The sequence below is a fragment of the Nomascus leucogenys genome, chromosome 1a (genome assembly GCF_006542625.1).
Source record: "Nomascus leucogenys isolate Asia chromosome 1a, Asia_NLE_v1, whole genome shotgun sequence".
Taxonomy (NCBI): Eukaryota; Metazoa; Chordata; class Mammalia; order Primates; family Hylobatidae; genus Nomascus; species Nomascus leucogenys.
This window is the reverse complement of record NC_044381.1, coordinates 7,400,695-7,415,432: the sequence shown is the minus strand read 5'-3', so window position 1 is coordinate 7,415,432 and position 14,738 is coordinate 7,400,695. Positions and strand designations below refer to the sequence as shown.

General features: G+C 45.8%; 1 long non-coding RNA gene across 1 annotated transcript; it reads left to right on the top strand.

The window, feature by feature from the left end:
• The first annotated feature begins 237 nt into the window (after positions 1 to 237).
• On the top strand, positions 238 to 14,734 carry LOC115834789. The gene is made up of 3 exons (XR_004029735.1): positions 238 to 376; positions 2,174 to 2,176; positions 14,714 to 14,734. It is a non-coding gene; the product is annotated as an uncharacterized LOC115834789 (long non-coding RNA).
• Positions 14,735 to 14,738: the final 4 nt, after the last annotated feature.

Sequence of the window (14,738 nt, the reverse complement as noted above, 5' to 3'; positions counted from 1 at the left end):
TGCAGTAAAGATGCTGGCTAAAACCCACCAAAACCAAGATGTGAGCGTGACCTCTGGTCGTCCTCACTGCTACACTCTCACCAGCACCATGACAGTTTACAAATGCCATGGCAACATCAGGAAGTTACCCTATATGGTCTAAAAAGGGGAAGCATAAATAATCCACCCCTTGTTTAGCATATCATCAAAAAACAACCACAAAAATGGGCAACCAGCAGCCCTTGGGGCTGCTCTGTCTATGGAGTAGCCATTCTTTTATTCCTTTACTTTCTTAATAAACTTGCTTTCCCTTTACAGACTCTCCCTGAATTCCTTCTTGCGCAAGATCCAACAACCCTCTCTTGGGGTCTGGATTGGGACCCCTTTCCTGTAACATGTATACCAGGAGAAAGGAAGTAGAGTCAAGGTATCAGTTCACTGTTGCAAACTGCATCTAATACCAAAAGCCAAACGCAAGAAGTTAGCAGCAGTAAGATGGCCCTGAGACAGGGTCCAGAGTCTGATCTCTCAGAACTGGGTGGAAGGGTCACACTTGCTGAAATGTGCCCTCCCACAGTGTGCAGCTTTAGCAGGAATCTCTACTTAGAAATGCAAATAGTCTCTGTAACAGAAACAAAGAGCCAATGAGCAGATCAATTTCAGATGGTCCCATCAGAAATAAGTCCTTTTCTGTAGGCAATTGTGACCCAGCTGGTCCAGCCAGCATCCATGATGTTTTCACAGCTTTGTCTTTCGAGTCAAATCTGCAACTGTACCAGAGCCTGAGTTTTGTTTTTTAAGCAGAGTAACTTTGTCAAATTTGCTTTGTCTTAGCTAGCTAATAGGCAAGCCAGCCCAGAAAACTTGTCAGTTACAAACTTTCTCTGAAAACAAAACAAAACTGGATGAGGTCTCTATCTTCTTTTATGTCCTTGGGAGCTTGACCTTGTAACCACGTGGTGGTACTTTCTTTTTTTTTTTTTTTTTTTGAAACAGAGTCTCACTCTGTCGCCCAGGCTGGAGTGCAGTGGCATGATCTCAGCTCACTGCAACCTCCGCTTCCCGGGTTCCAGTGATTCTCCAGCCTCAGCCTCCCGAGTAGCTGGGACTACAGGCACCCGCCACCACACCCGTCTAATTTTTTGTATTTTTAGTAAAGACGGGGTTTCACTGTGTTAGCCAGGATGGTCTCCATCTCCTGACCTCGTAATCCGTCCACCTTGGCCTCCCAAGTGCTGGGATTACAGATGTGAGCCACCACACCCAGCCCCAGGCTCATTCTTTGATCTATTTGATTTTAGGTGGTTTGATTTATAGGGACCCTGGGTAAGGAACATACTCCAAACTGTTGGTATTATCCTCCTGATAGTAATAATAATAGTCTCCCTGGTGCACTGTATTCTCCCAAAGGTTTTAAATCTTTACATGCAGCCATCTCTAGAATGTCAAATGGTCTCTGTTCAACTGGAATGACAAGAGCTGAAAGAAATGTGCAACCACGAGGACACAGTAACCTACAAACGACACACTGAGGCTGGAAACCCAAAATGATGGTAACGGAAAATGGCGCTAAGGCCCTAAATTCTGGTCACACTATCAGCTAAGTGAGAACCTGACCAGAAAGGGGTAATTTTTTTAAACAAAATTATGGAAGGCCATTGTTTTGGACTGAGCTCATGCGCTAGGCCCCAACAGACCAAACCAAACAAAAATGGAGTTGCTTGGCTGGGCGCGGTGGCTCATGCCTGTAATCCCAGCACTTTGGGAGGCCGAGGTGGGCGGATCACCTGAGGTCAGGAGTTCGAGACCAGCCTCAACATGGAGAAACCCCGTCTCTACTAAAAATACAAAAAAAAATTAGATGGGCATGGTGGTGCATGCCTGTAATCCCAGCTACTTGGGAGGCTGGGGCAGGAGAATTGCTCGAACCTGGGAGGCAGAGGGTGCAGTGAGCCAAGATCGTGCCATTGCACTCCAGCCTGGGCAACAAGAGCGAAACTCAGTCTCAAAAAAAAAAAAATGGAGTTGCTCGTGTTAAATGTGACATAAATTAAGACTTTAAGGAAACTCATAGATCCTAGAATAGACCAGGTTTTGTTTTTCTCCTGTAAACAGGACGTTCCCAGCATAAGAAATTACCCTCTACTGGGTCCTTGTTCCCACCTTGCAAAGCCCACAGTGTTCTGTTTCCCAGTGAGTTTCAATATCAAATAAGTACATTTATGATGGTGATAGTGACATCAATGACTGAAGTTTTGGTCAAGCTCTAAAAATTGAGAAAATGACCAAAAGGGGGTAATTGTTAAAGCGAACAAAAGATGGCCTGAGAAGGACTCTGTACCTCTGTATTTGAGTCTTTTTGGTCAAACTGCAACCTAACTAAATAGGTACACAATACTGAAAACTAAATTAGGAGTATTTGCCTGTAACAAGAGCTGAGTCTTGGCCCATCCCAACAGCCATACTTCAACCACTCCTACACTGCGGAGTGTTCAAACTGTGTTCAAGTAAGGCAAAAGCGGAGCTGTAACGAATCCACTTAAGGACCTCACCTCTGATTTCTATAGTCACTTCTCTTTTTTGTCTGTAAATTTGTTCTGACCATGAGGCATCCCTGGAGTCTCTCTGAATATCTGCTGTGATTCTGGGGGCTACCTGATTCATGAGTCATTCATTGCTCAATTAAATTATTATTATTATTACTTTTTTTTTTTTTTTGAGACAGAGTCTCACTCTGTCACCCAGGCTGGAGTGTAGTGGCACCATCTCGGCTCACTGCAAGCTCTGCCTCCCGGGTTCACGCCATTCTCTTGCCTCAGCCTCCCGTGTGGCTGGGACTAGGGGTGCCCGCCACCATGCCCAGCCAATTTTTTGTATTTTTAGTAGAGATGGGGTTTCACCATGTTAGCCAGGATGGTGTCAATCTCCTGACCTTGTGACCCTCCCGCCTTGGCCTCCGAAAGTGCTGGGATTACAGGCGTGAGCCACCACGCCCGGCTGCTCAATTAAATTATTTTAAATTTAATTCAGTTGAAGTTTTTCTAATAACAAGCCCATACTATAAAGTATCAAGTTTCAGCTTAGAATCACGTCCAGGAAATTAGGATCAGGATTCCAAAAAGCCCTGTTGCTTTTTCTTCGCAGAAGCAAAGCCAAAATGCTGCAAGGCCTGATGGCCATATTCCAAGTGCGATTGACAAGCCTTCTTTTTTTTTTTAAGACTGAGTCTCGCTTTGTTGCCCAGGCTGCAGTGCAGAGGCACAATCTCGGCCCACGGCAGCCTCCATTTCCTGGGTTCAAGCGATTCTCCTGCCTCAGCCTGCAGAGTAGTTCGGACTACAGGCGTGCGCCACCGCATCCGGCTAATTTTTGTATTTTTAGTAGAGATGAATTTTCGCCATGTTGGCCCGGCTGGTCTTGAACTCCTGACCTCAGGTGATCCGCCCGCATCTCCCTCCCAAAGTGCTGGGATTACAGGCATGAGCCACCGTGCCCGGCCTAAGGAAGGCTTTATTAAGCCTTTTTTATCTCGTCACTATTTAGGCCCAAAGTGATCCACTCAGAAATATGCACGTCTGGCTGGAAATCATTAGCTTTTATGGGTCAGACATCTGATTTTACAAGAGCTCATTAGCAACTAAAATCAGTTTTTTAAAACTCTAAAAGTATATTTCTATGTGGAGAGTGCCTCCTTTTTAATGTTATATCCTTTTTTCCAGAGGCTCCAACAGGCAAGACATACAGCATACGGGTTTTTTTTTTTTTTGGTTTTGAGACAGGGTTTCTGTCATCCAAGCTGGAGTGCAGTGGCGTGATCTTAGCTCACTGCAACCTCCGCCCCACTCCCCTGGGCTCAAGCAATCCTCCCACCAAAGGCTCCCAAGCAACTGGGACAACAGAAGCGTGCCAACACACCTGGCTAGTTTTTTGTATTTTTAGTAGAGATAGGGTTTCACCATGTTGCCCAGGCTGGTCTTGAACTCCTGTACCCAAGCATTCCACCTGCCTCAGCCTCCCAAAGTACTGGGATTGCAGGCATAAGCCACAACGTCTGGCCCTGTTTCTTCCATTTTTTCTTTTCTTCCTTTTTTTTTTTTTTTTGTGACGGAGTCTCGCTCTGTGCCCAGGCTGGAATGCAGTGGCGTGATCTCGGCTCAAGCAACCTCTGCTTCCTGGGTTCAAGCAGTTCTCTGCCTCAGCCTCCCGAGTAGCTGGGATTACACGCACCCACCACCTCACCCAGCTAATTTTTTGTATTTTTAGTAGAGGTGGGGTTTCACCATCTTGGCCAGGCTGATCTTGAACTCCTGACCTCGTGATCCACCCACCTCGGCCTCCCAAAGTACTGGGATTACAGGCATGAACCACCGCGCCCAGCCTTCTTCCTTTTTTTCATACAATTTTTTTCTGGCCACACATTAATGAGAACACTTTTTTTTGTTTTGTTTTGTTTTGTTTTGTTTTTTGAGATGGAGTCTCGCTCTGTCACCTAGGCTGGAGTGCGGTGGTACAATCTTGGCTCACTGCAACCTCTGTTTCCTGGGTTCAGGCAATTCTCCTGCCTCAGCCTCCTGAGTAGCTGGGATTACAGGCATGCACCACCATCACTGGCTAATTTTTGTATTTTTTAGTAGAGATGAGGTTTCACCATGTTGGTCAGGCTGGTCTCGAACTCCTGACCTCGTGATCCGCCCGCCTCGGCCTCCCAAAGTGCTGGTAATACAAGTGTGAGCCACTGAGCCCAGCCAAGAATACTTCGTTTTTTTGTTTGTTTTGTTTTTTTCCGAGACGGAGTCTTGCTTGCCCAGGCTGGAGTGCAGTGGTGCAATCTCAGCTCACTGCGACCTCTGCCTCCTGAGTTTAACCAATTCTCCTGCCTCAGCCTCCTGAGTAGTTGGGATTTCAGGCGCGTTCCACCACGCCCAGCTAATTTTTGTATTTTTAGTAGAGACAGAGTTTCACCATGTTGACCAGGCTGGTCTCAAACTCCTGACCTCGTGATCTGCCTGCCTTGGGCTCCCAAAGTGCTGGGATTATAGGCGTGAGCCACCACATCTGGCCAAGAATACTTGGTTTTTAATACTCAAAGAATTTAAATACGAACCCACCCACCAATGGCAAGAAGCAATTATTTATATATCCCACTAACACTTTTTCTTTGCAGCTGTCCCTGATTGGGATGTTTCCCATAGCATTCATAAAATTACAAGTGTATAACACTTTACATCAATTTTTATCTTACTTCTAGATGTAATAGCCACAAAACACAAAGCTACTTAAAAAAAAATCCCTCTGTATTTTTCTTTTTTTTTTTTTTTTTTTTTTTTTGAGACGGAGTCTCGCTCTCACCCAGGCTGCAGTGCAGTGGCGCTATCTTGGCTCACTGCAAGCTCCGCCTCCCAGGTTCACACCATTCTCCTGCCTCAGCCTCCCGAGTAGCTGGGACTACAGGCTCCTGCCACCATACCCATCTAATTTTTTTTTTGTATTTTAGTAGAGACAGGGTTTCATCGTGTTAGCCAGGATGGTCTCAATCTCCTGACCTCGTGATCTGCCTGCCTCGGCCTCCCAAAGTGCTGGGATTACAGGCATAAGCCACCGCGCCCGGCCTTTCCTTTTATTTATTTATTTAATGATACGAAGTTTCGCTCTTGTTGCCCAGGCTAGAGTGCAATGGTGCAATTTCGGCTCACTGCAACCTCTACCTCCCAGGTTCAAGCAATTCTCCTGCCTCAGCCTCCGAAGTAGCTGGGATTACAGGAGCCTACCACCACACCTGGCTAATTTTTGTATTTTTACAATACAGAGAGACGGGGTTTGTCCATGTTGGCCAGTCTGGTCTCGAACTTCTGACATCAAGTGATCCACCCACCTCAGCCTTCCAAAGTTCTGGGATTACAGGCAAGAGCCACCGTGCCCGGCCGTGTACTACCATCTTATATGTGTAAAGGACAGGCATGAGCCACTGCCCTGGCTGCAAATGGATATACTTCTAAATAATAGTCTAACTTTGAATATATTGAAGTACATTATGCTTTTTACAAATATTAAGAATCGGGCCAGGTGCAGTGGCTCATGCCTATAATCCCAGCACTTTGGGAGGTTGAGGCAGGAGGACCACATGAGGTCAGGAGTTTGAGACCAGCCTGGCCAACATGGCGAAATCCCGTCTCTACTAAAAATACAAAATTAGCCAGGCCTGGTGGAGTATGCCTGTAATCCCAGCTACTCAGGAGGCTGAGGGAGGAGAATTGCTTGAACCTGGGAGGCAAAGGTTGCAGTGCGCCCAGATTGAGCCATTGCACTTCAGCCTAGGAGACAGAGCAAGACTCCATCTCCAGAAAACCCCCCAAAACCCAAAAATGGATAAAAAGATTAAGGCAATTCTTTTAGTAGTGCAAACATGATTGTCAGTGATGAATGGCACCTTGGGAGGTAACCTTGGAGGAGGAGGAGGTATTGATGGGACCACCTGCCCAAGAGTTGAGGAAAGCAGTGTGGAGGGTGACCATGGTAGCCAAAGAGAAGGAGAGGAAGGCGAAGGTGTTTCCAAGGCAGGAGAGCACTGTGATCTTGAAGCATTCCCTGGTAAAAGTGGTTGAGGAGACAGCTTTAAGCTGGTGGTAGCCAGATGTGTCATCACTGACTTAGCTGACCAGAAGGACAGGGAAAGAGAACTTGCTGACAGTGGGACTGAGTGAGCAGTGTCAGGGGGACACAAACTATTACAGATTCTTGATCACATTGAGTCAGTCGAGAAAACCTTCAAAACATTTACACTTCAGACAAATAGAGAATCTCGGAAGTCTCTCTGAACCTATTCTGGTTTGAGGGGCTGACCATTTATTTTTATTTTTATTTATTTTTGAGACGCAGTCTTGCTCTGTCGCCCAGGCTGGAGTGCAGTGGCACGATCTCGGCTCACTGCAAGCTCCGCCTCCCAGGTTCACGCCATTCTCCTGCCTCAGCCTCCTGAGTTGCTGGGACTACAGGCGCCCGCCACCATGCCCGGCTAATTTTTTGTATTTTTAGTAGAGACGGGGTTTCACCGTGGTCTCGATCTCCTGACCTCGTGATCCGCCCGCCTCGGCCTCCCAAAGTGCTGGGATTACAAGCGTGAGCCACCGCGCCCGGCCTAATTTCACTCTATTTTTAGGAAAGGAAACCTAAATTAAAGGCTAGGCAGTAAATGTGTTTGCATTTGTAGAAAGGATCTTAGTCTAGCAGAAGGCATTGAGTAAATCCTAAAATTTAAATGTATCTTAGTCTCTTCGTGCTGCTACAACAGAATCCCACACACTGGATCATTCATAAAGAGAAATTTATTCACAGTTCTGGAGGCTGAGAAGTCCAATATCAAGGCACTGGCAGGTTTGGTAATTCTGATTCCAAGATGATGCCTTGAAGGTTGCATCCTTCGAAGGGGAGAAACACTTTGTTTCATATGGTGGGGATAGAAGGGCAAAAGAGATAGCGCAATCTCCCTCCACCAAGCTCTTTATGATGGCATTAATCTGTGAAAAGAAATTAAATTTTGGGACCCCAAACTCATTTAGCCAAAGAGAAAAGTCAAGCTGTGAACTGGGTCACGCAAACCTGCCTCCCGCTTTTGGTTCCTAAACAAGATGGCTACAAGATGAAAAGCTACATGCCTCCCCCATATTTTGCCCACAAGGAAATTCCTGGTGAGTTCTTAGAAGTTCACCATGGCAGCTGGGCGCAGTGGCTCACGCCTGTAATCCTAGCACTTTGGGAGGCCGAGGCGGGTGGATCACAAGGTCAAGAGATCGAGACCATCCTGGCTAACACGGTAAAACCCCATCTCTACTAAAAATGCAAAAAAAAATTAGCTGGGCATGGTGGCGGGCTCCTGTACTCCCAGCTACTCGGTAGGCTGAGGCAGGAGAATGGCGTGAACCTGGGAGGTGGAGCTTGCAGTGAGCCGAGATCATGCCACTGCACTCCAGCCTGGGCAACAGAATAAGGCTCCATCTCAAGAAAAAAAAAAAAAAAAAAAAGAAGTTCACCATGGCAATGCAATTTTTTTTTTTTTTTCTTGAGACTGGAGTGCAGTGGTGCGATCTCGGCTCACTGCAACCTCTGCCTCCTGGGTTCAAGCAATTCTTTGCCTCAGCCTCCCGAGTAGCTGGGACTACAGGTGCCTGTCACCACACCTAACTTTTCTTTTTTTTTTGTATCTTTAGTAGAGACTGGGTTTCACCACCTTGACCAGGTTGGTCTCAAACTCCCAACCTCAGGTGATCCACCCGCCTCAGCCTCCCAAAGTGCTGGGATTACAGGTGTGTGCCACCGCGCCCAGCCGACAATGCAAATTATAGCTTATCTTTACAGGTACGGTCACCCCAGCCCCCCAGACAAAAATGTGTAACTGATTGTTCCCCTACCCCATTTTGTCCGTATTATCTTATGTAAAATGCAGACTCCCCACATTTTTTTCCCTGCCTCTTTTATGTAAAAACTGTGTGCTTCTCAATATCCTGCCCTTTCCCCTTTAAATTTGGAACCCTCAAAATCATCTTTGGAGAAAGACCTGTCTCCTGGGCGCTTTCTTAACTTTGGCAAATAAATCTCCTAAAATGACTGACATTTGTCTCCTCATTTTCCTCGATTGACATCTGGTAATCAGGAAGGGATCCTAGATGGAAGTGGCCCAGCCTGGGGCAGTTCGCCTCTTGGTGCCTGGTATTGGCTTGGGCACCTTTTAGCCCAAACCGACAAGACAATTTGCCAAAGTCCAGGACCTGTTTTCTCCAGGAAACTCTGATCTTCCAGCATTTTTCAGCTGGGAGTCTGAGGTTTATTTGCTGTTTAAAAAAAAAAATTCCCTTTTTGTGGGAGTTTTTCCATTCGCTTCCACCAAAGAAGGCGAGTTGATCTGCTTCTGCATCAGTGGAGAGCGATCTCCAGCTTAGGCCCTATCACTAGGTAAGAAACTGGTTTGGGATTCTGTCTTGCAAATTCTTTTAAATGACTAAAATTAGCATGAACAACCAGCTGGTGTTAACTTCTGCTTACACTTAGAGGGCTCAGAAATAGTATAATTTGTGTCATCATTTTTAGTTGTGCTTAACTGTTTTGTTTCTGTCTTGGTCAAATCAGAAGGGGAACCCTAAATTACTGGGAACAAGGCCTCTGAAGTGGGAGGAAAACAGCCAACAAGAGGGAAAAAAATAAGAGAAAAGAAAAGATTTTTAACTACTAAAGGGGCTTTATTTACATAACAAGGCCACCTTTTTGCCAGCCAGACCAAACTGAAAGAGCAATGGCTGTATTTCTGAAATAACAGCATTTTGTCTTAGCTGAAATATGGTAATAAGATTTAAAAAAGGCCGGGCGTGGTGGTTCACACCTGTAATCCCAGCACTTTGGGTGGCCGAGGCAAGTGGATCACGAGGTCTGGAGTTCAAGACCAGCCTGACTAATATGGTGAAACCCTGTCACTACTAAAAATACAAAAATTAGCCGGGCGTGGTGGTGCGTGCCTGTAATCCCAGCTACGCAGGAGGCTGAGACAGAATTACTTGAACACGGGAGGTGGAGGTTGCAGTGAGCCAAGATCACGCCATTGCACTCCAGCCTGGGCAACAGAGACTCTGTCTCAAAAATAAAAAATAAAAAATAAAATTTTAAAGGCGCTCAATGGTTAAAAGTCAGCTTAATTAAAAAGTTAATATCCAAGATGTGTGTACGTGTGCATGTTTGTATTTGAAAGGCCTTCATGTTTTTGTTTTTTGTTTGTTTTTCTCTCCTAAGACCTTGTCTTTTTTTCTTCTCAGTTGACTGAATTCTGTTTTCACCTGATTTTTTGACTAAAACACTTATCGTAACAGAGGCTCCTCTTAGTTTTTTTTTGTTTTTTGTTTGGAGATGGAGTTTCACTCTTGTCACCGAGGCTGGAGTACGATGGCATGATCTCGGCTCACTGCAACCTCCGCCTCCCAGGTTTAATTGATTCTCCTGCCTCAGCCTCCTGAGTAGCTGGGTTTACAGGCACTCATCACCATGCCCAGCTAATTTTTGTACTTTTAGTAGAGACGGGGTTTCACCACGTTGACCAGGCTGGTCTCAAACTCCTGACCTCAGGTGATCCACCCGCCTTGGCCTCCCAAAGTTATGGGATTACAGGCACTCATCACCATGCCCAGCTAATTTTTGTACTTTTAGTAGAGACGGGGTTTCACCACGTTGACCAGGCTGGTCTCAAACTCCTGACCTCAGGTGATCCACCCGCCTTGGCCTCCCAAAGTTATGGGATTACAGGCCTGAGCCACTGCGCTCAGCCTACTCTTGGATTTTTAAGGAACAAAGAGACAGAGGCTCACCATGTTGGCCAGGCTGGTCTCGAACTCCTGACCTCATGTGATTGACCAGCCTCGGCCTCTCAAAGTGCTGGGATTACAATGTGGGCCATCACGCCTGGCCTAAAGTTAAATGATTTTATTTGGAAAAATCTTTGATAAATCTTTGTATTTTTCTATGGAAGCAGAGAGTTGTCACTTGAGTGAATAAATTATTTAGTTACAAAGGCCTGAAAACCAGGATGGTTGAGGTGGGTCATGCCCATAATCCCAGGATTTTGGGAGGCCCAGGTGGGAGGCTCACTTGAGGCCAGGAGTTCAAGACCAGCCTGGGCAACATAGCAAGACTCTGTCTCTGTAAAAAAATTTTAAAAATTGGCCAGGCATGGTGACTCCCGCCTATAATCCCAGCAATTTGGGAGGCCGAGGCAGACGGATTACCTTAAGTCAAGAGTTCGAGACCGGCCTGGCTAACATGGTGAAACCCCATCTCTACTAAAAATACAAAAATTAGCCAGGTGTGGTGGTGCATGCCTGTAGTCCCAGCTACTCAGGAGGCTGAGACAGGAGAATTGCTTGAACCCAGGAGGTGGAGGTTGCAGTGAGCCAGATCGCACCACTGCACTCCAGCCTGGGTGACAAAGCAAGATTCCATTTCAAAAATAAATACATAAAAATAAAAAATAAAATAAAAATAGCTAGGCATCGTGGAGTGCTTGTAGTCCCAGCCACTCAAGAGGCTGAGGCACGATTCCCTGAGCCCAAGAGCTCAAGGCTGCAGTGAACTATGATTGTGCCACTGCACTCCAGTCTGGGAGACAGAGTGAAATCCTGTCTCTAAGAAAAAAAAAGAAAGGCCTGAAAACCATTTTTTTTTTTTTTTTTTCTGAGGCACAGTCTCATTCTGTCACCTAGACTAGAGTGCAGTGGGCCGATTTCAGCTCACTGAAACCTCCACCTCCTGGATTCAAGTGATTCTCATGCCTCAGCCTCCTGAGTAGCTGGAATTACAGATGTGTGTCATCACACCCAGCTAATTTTTGTATTTTTAGTAGAGATGCGGTTTCACCATGTTGCCCAGGCTGGTCTTGAACTCCTGACCTCAAGTGATTAGCCCGCTTTGGCGTCCCAAAGTGCTAGGATTACAGGCATGAGACACTGTGCCCAGCCAATAATTAAAAATTTAAAAAAGCACACACACACACACACACAATAAAAACAGCCTGGAATGCTACGAGTGTATTATAGTTTATTGAAGTAAAAATTATATTTATGACATCATGAATAATTGTCTTACGACTCAGTGACAAGGCTTGAAATTTAAAAAAAGGAAAAAAGGGAACAATTGTCTGTTTGCCAGTCAATTAAAATACATACTGCTGGCTGGGCATGGTGGCCCATGCCTGTAATCCCAGCACTGTCAAACCAATGATCTATTTTTTTTGACAAATGATTTATTAATGAATCACATTCTCTAAAATATTCCAAATCAGAAAATGTTGTGTTAAATACTTGTCAAGTTTCACAAGGTGATTAAATATACAATTGTGGGGTCCCACTCAGAACACCAGAGTTAGTATAAAGATTATTTTATCACGCCTGTAATCCCAGCACTTTGGGAGGCCGAGGAGGGCGGATCACGAGGTCAGGAGATCGAGACCATCCTGGCTAACACGGTGAAACCCCGTCTCTACTAAAAATACAAAAAATTAGCCAGGCGAGGTGGTGGGCGCCTGTAGTCCCAGAAACTCGGGAGGCTGAGGCAGGAGAATGGCGTGAACCCCGGGGGGCGGAGCCTGCAGTGAGCCGAGATCGCGCCACTGCACTCCAGCCTGGGCGACAGCGAGACTAAGTCTCAAAAAAAAAAAAAAAAAAAAAAGATTATTTTAAGCTGAAGACATTTGAGATGGAACAGATGCAGAAAGAAGCTTCTTTGGGACTTCTCTTATTTGATTAATAGTAGACACTTCTGAGAAATGAGGAAGCCACCTGTTTGGGGTGGCTTCTACTCCCAGGGGAGAGATCAAGAATAAACCTACCATAAATCCCCTCTCTGGCAGTTTTATGACCCTGAAAAAGACCACTCACACCTATATAAGAAAGTCTGTGATAATGTTTGCATGTCTCCAATTTGTTCTTCTAAAGACACATTTGTCTTTTTTAGAGAAACCCATTTGTCCTTCCTATAGAAGTTCTTTTTTGGCTAGGCGCGTTGGCTCACGCATGTAATCCCAGCACTTTGGAAGGCTGAGGCAGGCAGATCACCTGAGGTCAGGAGTTCAAGACCAGCCTGACCAACATGGTGAAACCCTGTCTCTACCAAAAATACAAAAATTAACTGGGCATGGTGGCGGGCACCTGTAATCCCGGCTTCTTGGGAGATTGAAACAGGAGAATCGCTTGAACCTGGGAGGCAGAGGTTGCGGTGAGCCAATATTGCGCCACTGTACTCCAGCCTGAGCAACATAGTGAGACCCTTTCTCAAAAACAGAAAAAAGTCCAGGCCGGGCACGGTGGCTCATGCCTGTAATCCCACCACTTTGGGAGGCTGAGGCGGGAGGATCACAAGGTCAAGAGATTGAGACCATCCTGGCCAACTTGGTGAAACCCTGTCTCCACCAAAAATACAAAAATTAGCTGAGCGTGGTGGTGTGCACCTGTAATCCCAGCTACTCGGGAGGCTGAGGCAGGAGAATTGCTTGAACCTGGGAGGCAGAGGTTGGAGTGAGACAAGATGGCACCACTGCAGTCCATCCTGGTGACACAGTGAGACTCCGTATCAAAAACAAAAACAAAAACAAAAAATAAAAAAAAATTAGCAGGGAGTGGTGGTGCACGCCTGTAGTCCCAGCTACTTGGGGGGCTGAGGTGAGAGGATCACTTGAGCCTGGTCGAGGTTGAGGTTGCAGTGAGCTGTGTTTGTACCACTGCACTCCAACCTGGGCAACAAAGTGAGACCCTGTCTCCGAAAACAAAAATGTAGGTAAATACCATCATTTGTGACAAGATGGATGAATCTGGAAAACATTACGCTAAGTGAAATAAGCCAGGTACATAAAGACAAATACTACATGATCTTACTTATATGTGGAATCCAAACATGTCAAATTCATAGCAGCAGATAGTAGAATGATGGCTACCAGAAGCTGGGGAGAGTGGAGACGAGGAGAATGGGGAATTGTGAATCAAAGGGTGCAAAATTTCAGATAGACAGAAGGTTTTGAGATTTACTGCACAATAGAGTGACTATAGTCAATAATGATGTAGTTTCATCTAGCCATCTAAAATGGAGAGATGAATCGTTCTGCCTATACAAACAAGTTAGTTATCAGCGAGTGGTTGAGGTATGCTACTCATAAGATTTCAGGGTGTCCTCCAGCTGAAATCTCAATGTTCTCAGTATGAAAAACCTGAAATCAGATGCCTATGTAAGGGAAGTGCTATTCACCCAGTAAACCCAAAAAAACAAATGGAGAATGCTGGCTATTTTGCCTTTCTGACATTTTTTTGGGAATCTGCAAGAACCTCTCCTTTCCCTTCCCCCAATAAGGCCATTTAAGTGTGTGTTAAACAACTACAGCATACCAAATAAAAAGTTTGGCCAAAACCAACAACAACAACAAAATAATAATAACGATGTAGTTTCTCTTTCTTTTTTTTTTTTTTCCTGAGATGGAGTCTCGCTCTGTTGCCTAGGCTGGAGTGTAGTGGCGTGATCTCGGCTCACTGCAACCTGCGCCTCCCAGCTTCAAGCGATTCTCCTGCCTTGGCCCCCTGAGTAGCTGGGATTACAGGCGCCCGCCACCACGCCCGGCGAATTTTTGTATTTTTAGTGGAAAAGGGGTTTCACCATGTTGGCCAGGCTGTATGTAGAACTCCTGACCTCAGATGATTCACCCGCCTTGGCCTCCCAAAACGTGGGATTATAGGCATAAGCCATCACGCCCAGCCATAGTTTCTCTTTCAAAATAACTAAAAGAGTAAATTTCAAATATCTCACTATTAAAAATGATGGATCGGCCAGGTGCAGTTGCTCACGCCTGTAGTCCCAGCACTTTAGGAGACTGAGATGGGTGGATAGCTTGAGCCCAGGAGTTCCACACCAGACTGGGCAACATGGCGAAACTCCATCCCTACAAAAAAATTAAAAATTAGCCAGGCATGGTGGCACACACCTGTAGTCCCAGCTATGCGGGAGGCTGAGGTGGGAGGATCACTTGAGCCCTGGCAGTCGAGGCTGCACTGAGCCGAGATCACACCACTGCACTCCAGTCTGGGTGACAGAACAAGACCCTGTTTAAAAAAAAAAAAAAAAAAAGATAAAAAAAATTTTAAAAAGAGAGAGAGAGGGGTCCCACTCTGTTGCCCAGGCTGGTCTGAAGTGGTCCTCCTGCCCTAGCCTCCCAAAGTGCTAGGATTACAGGCATGAGCCACCATGCT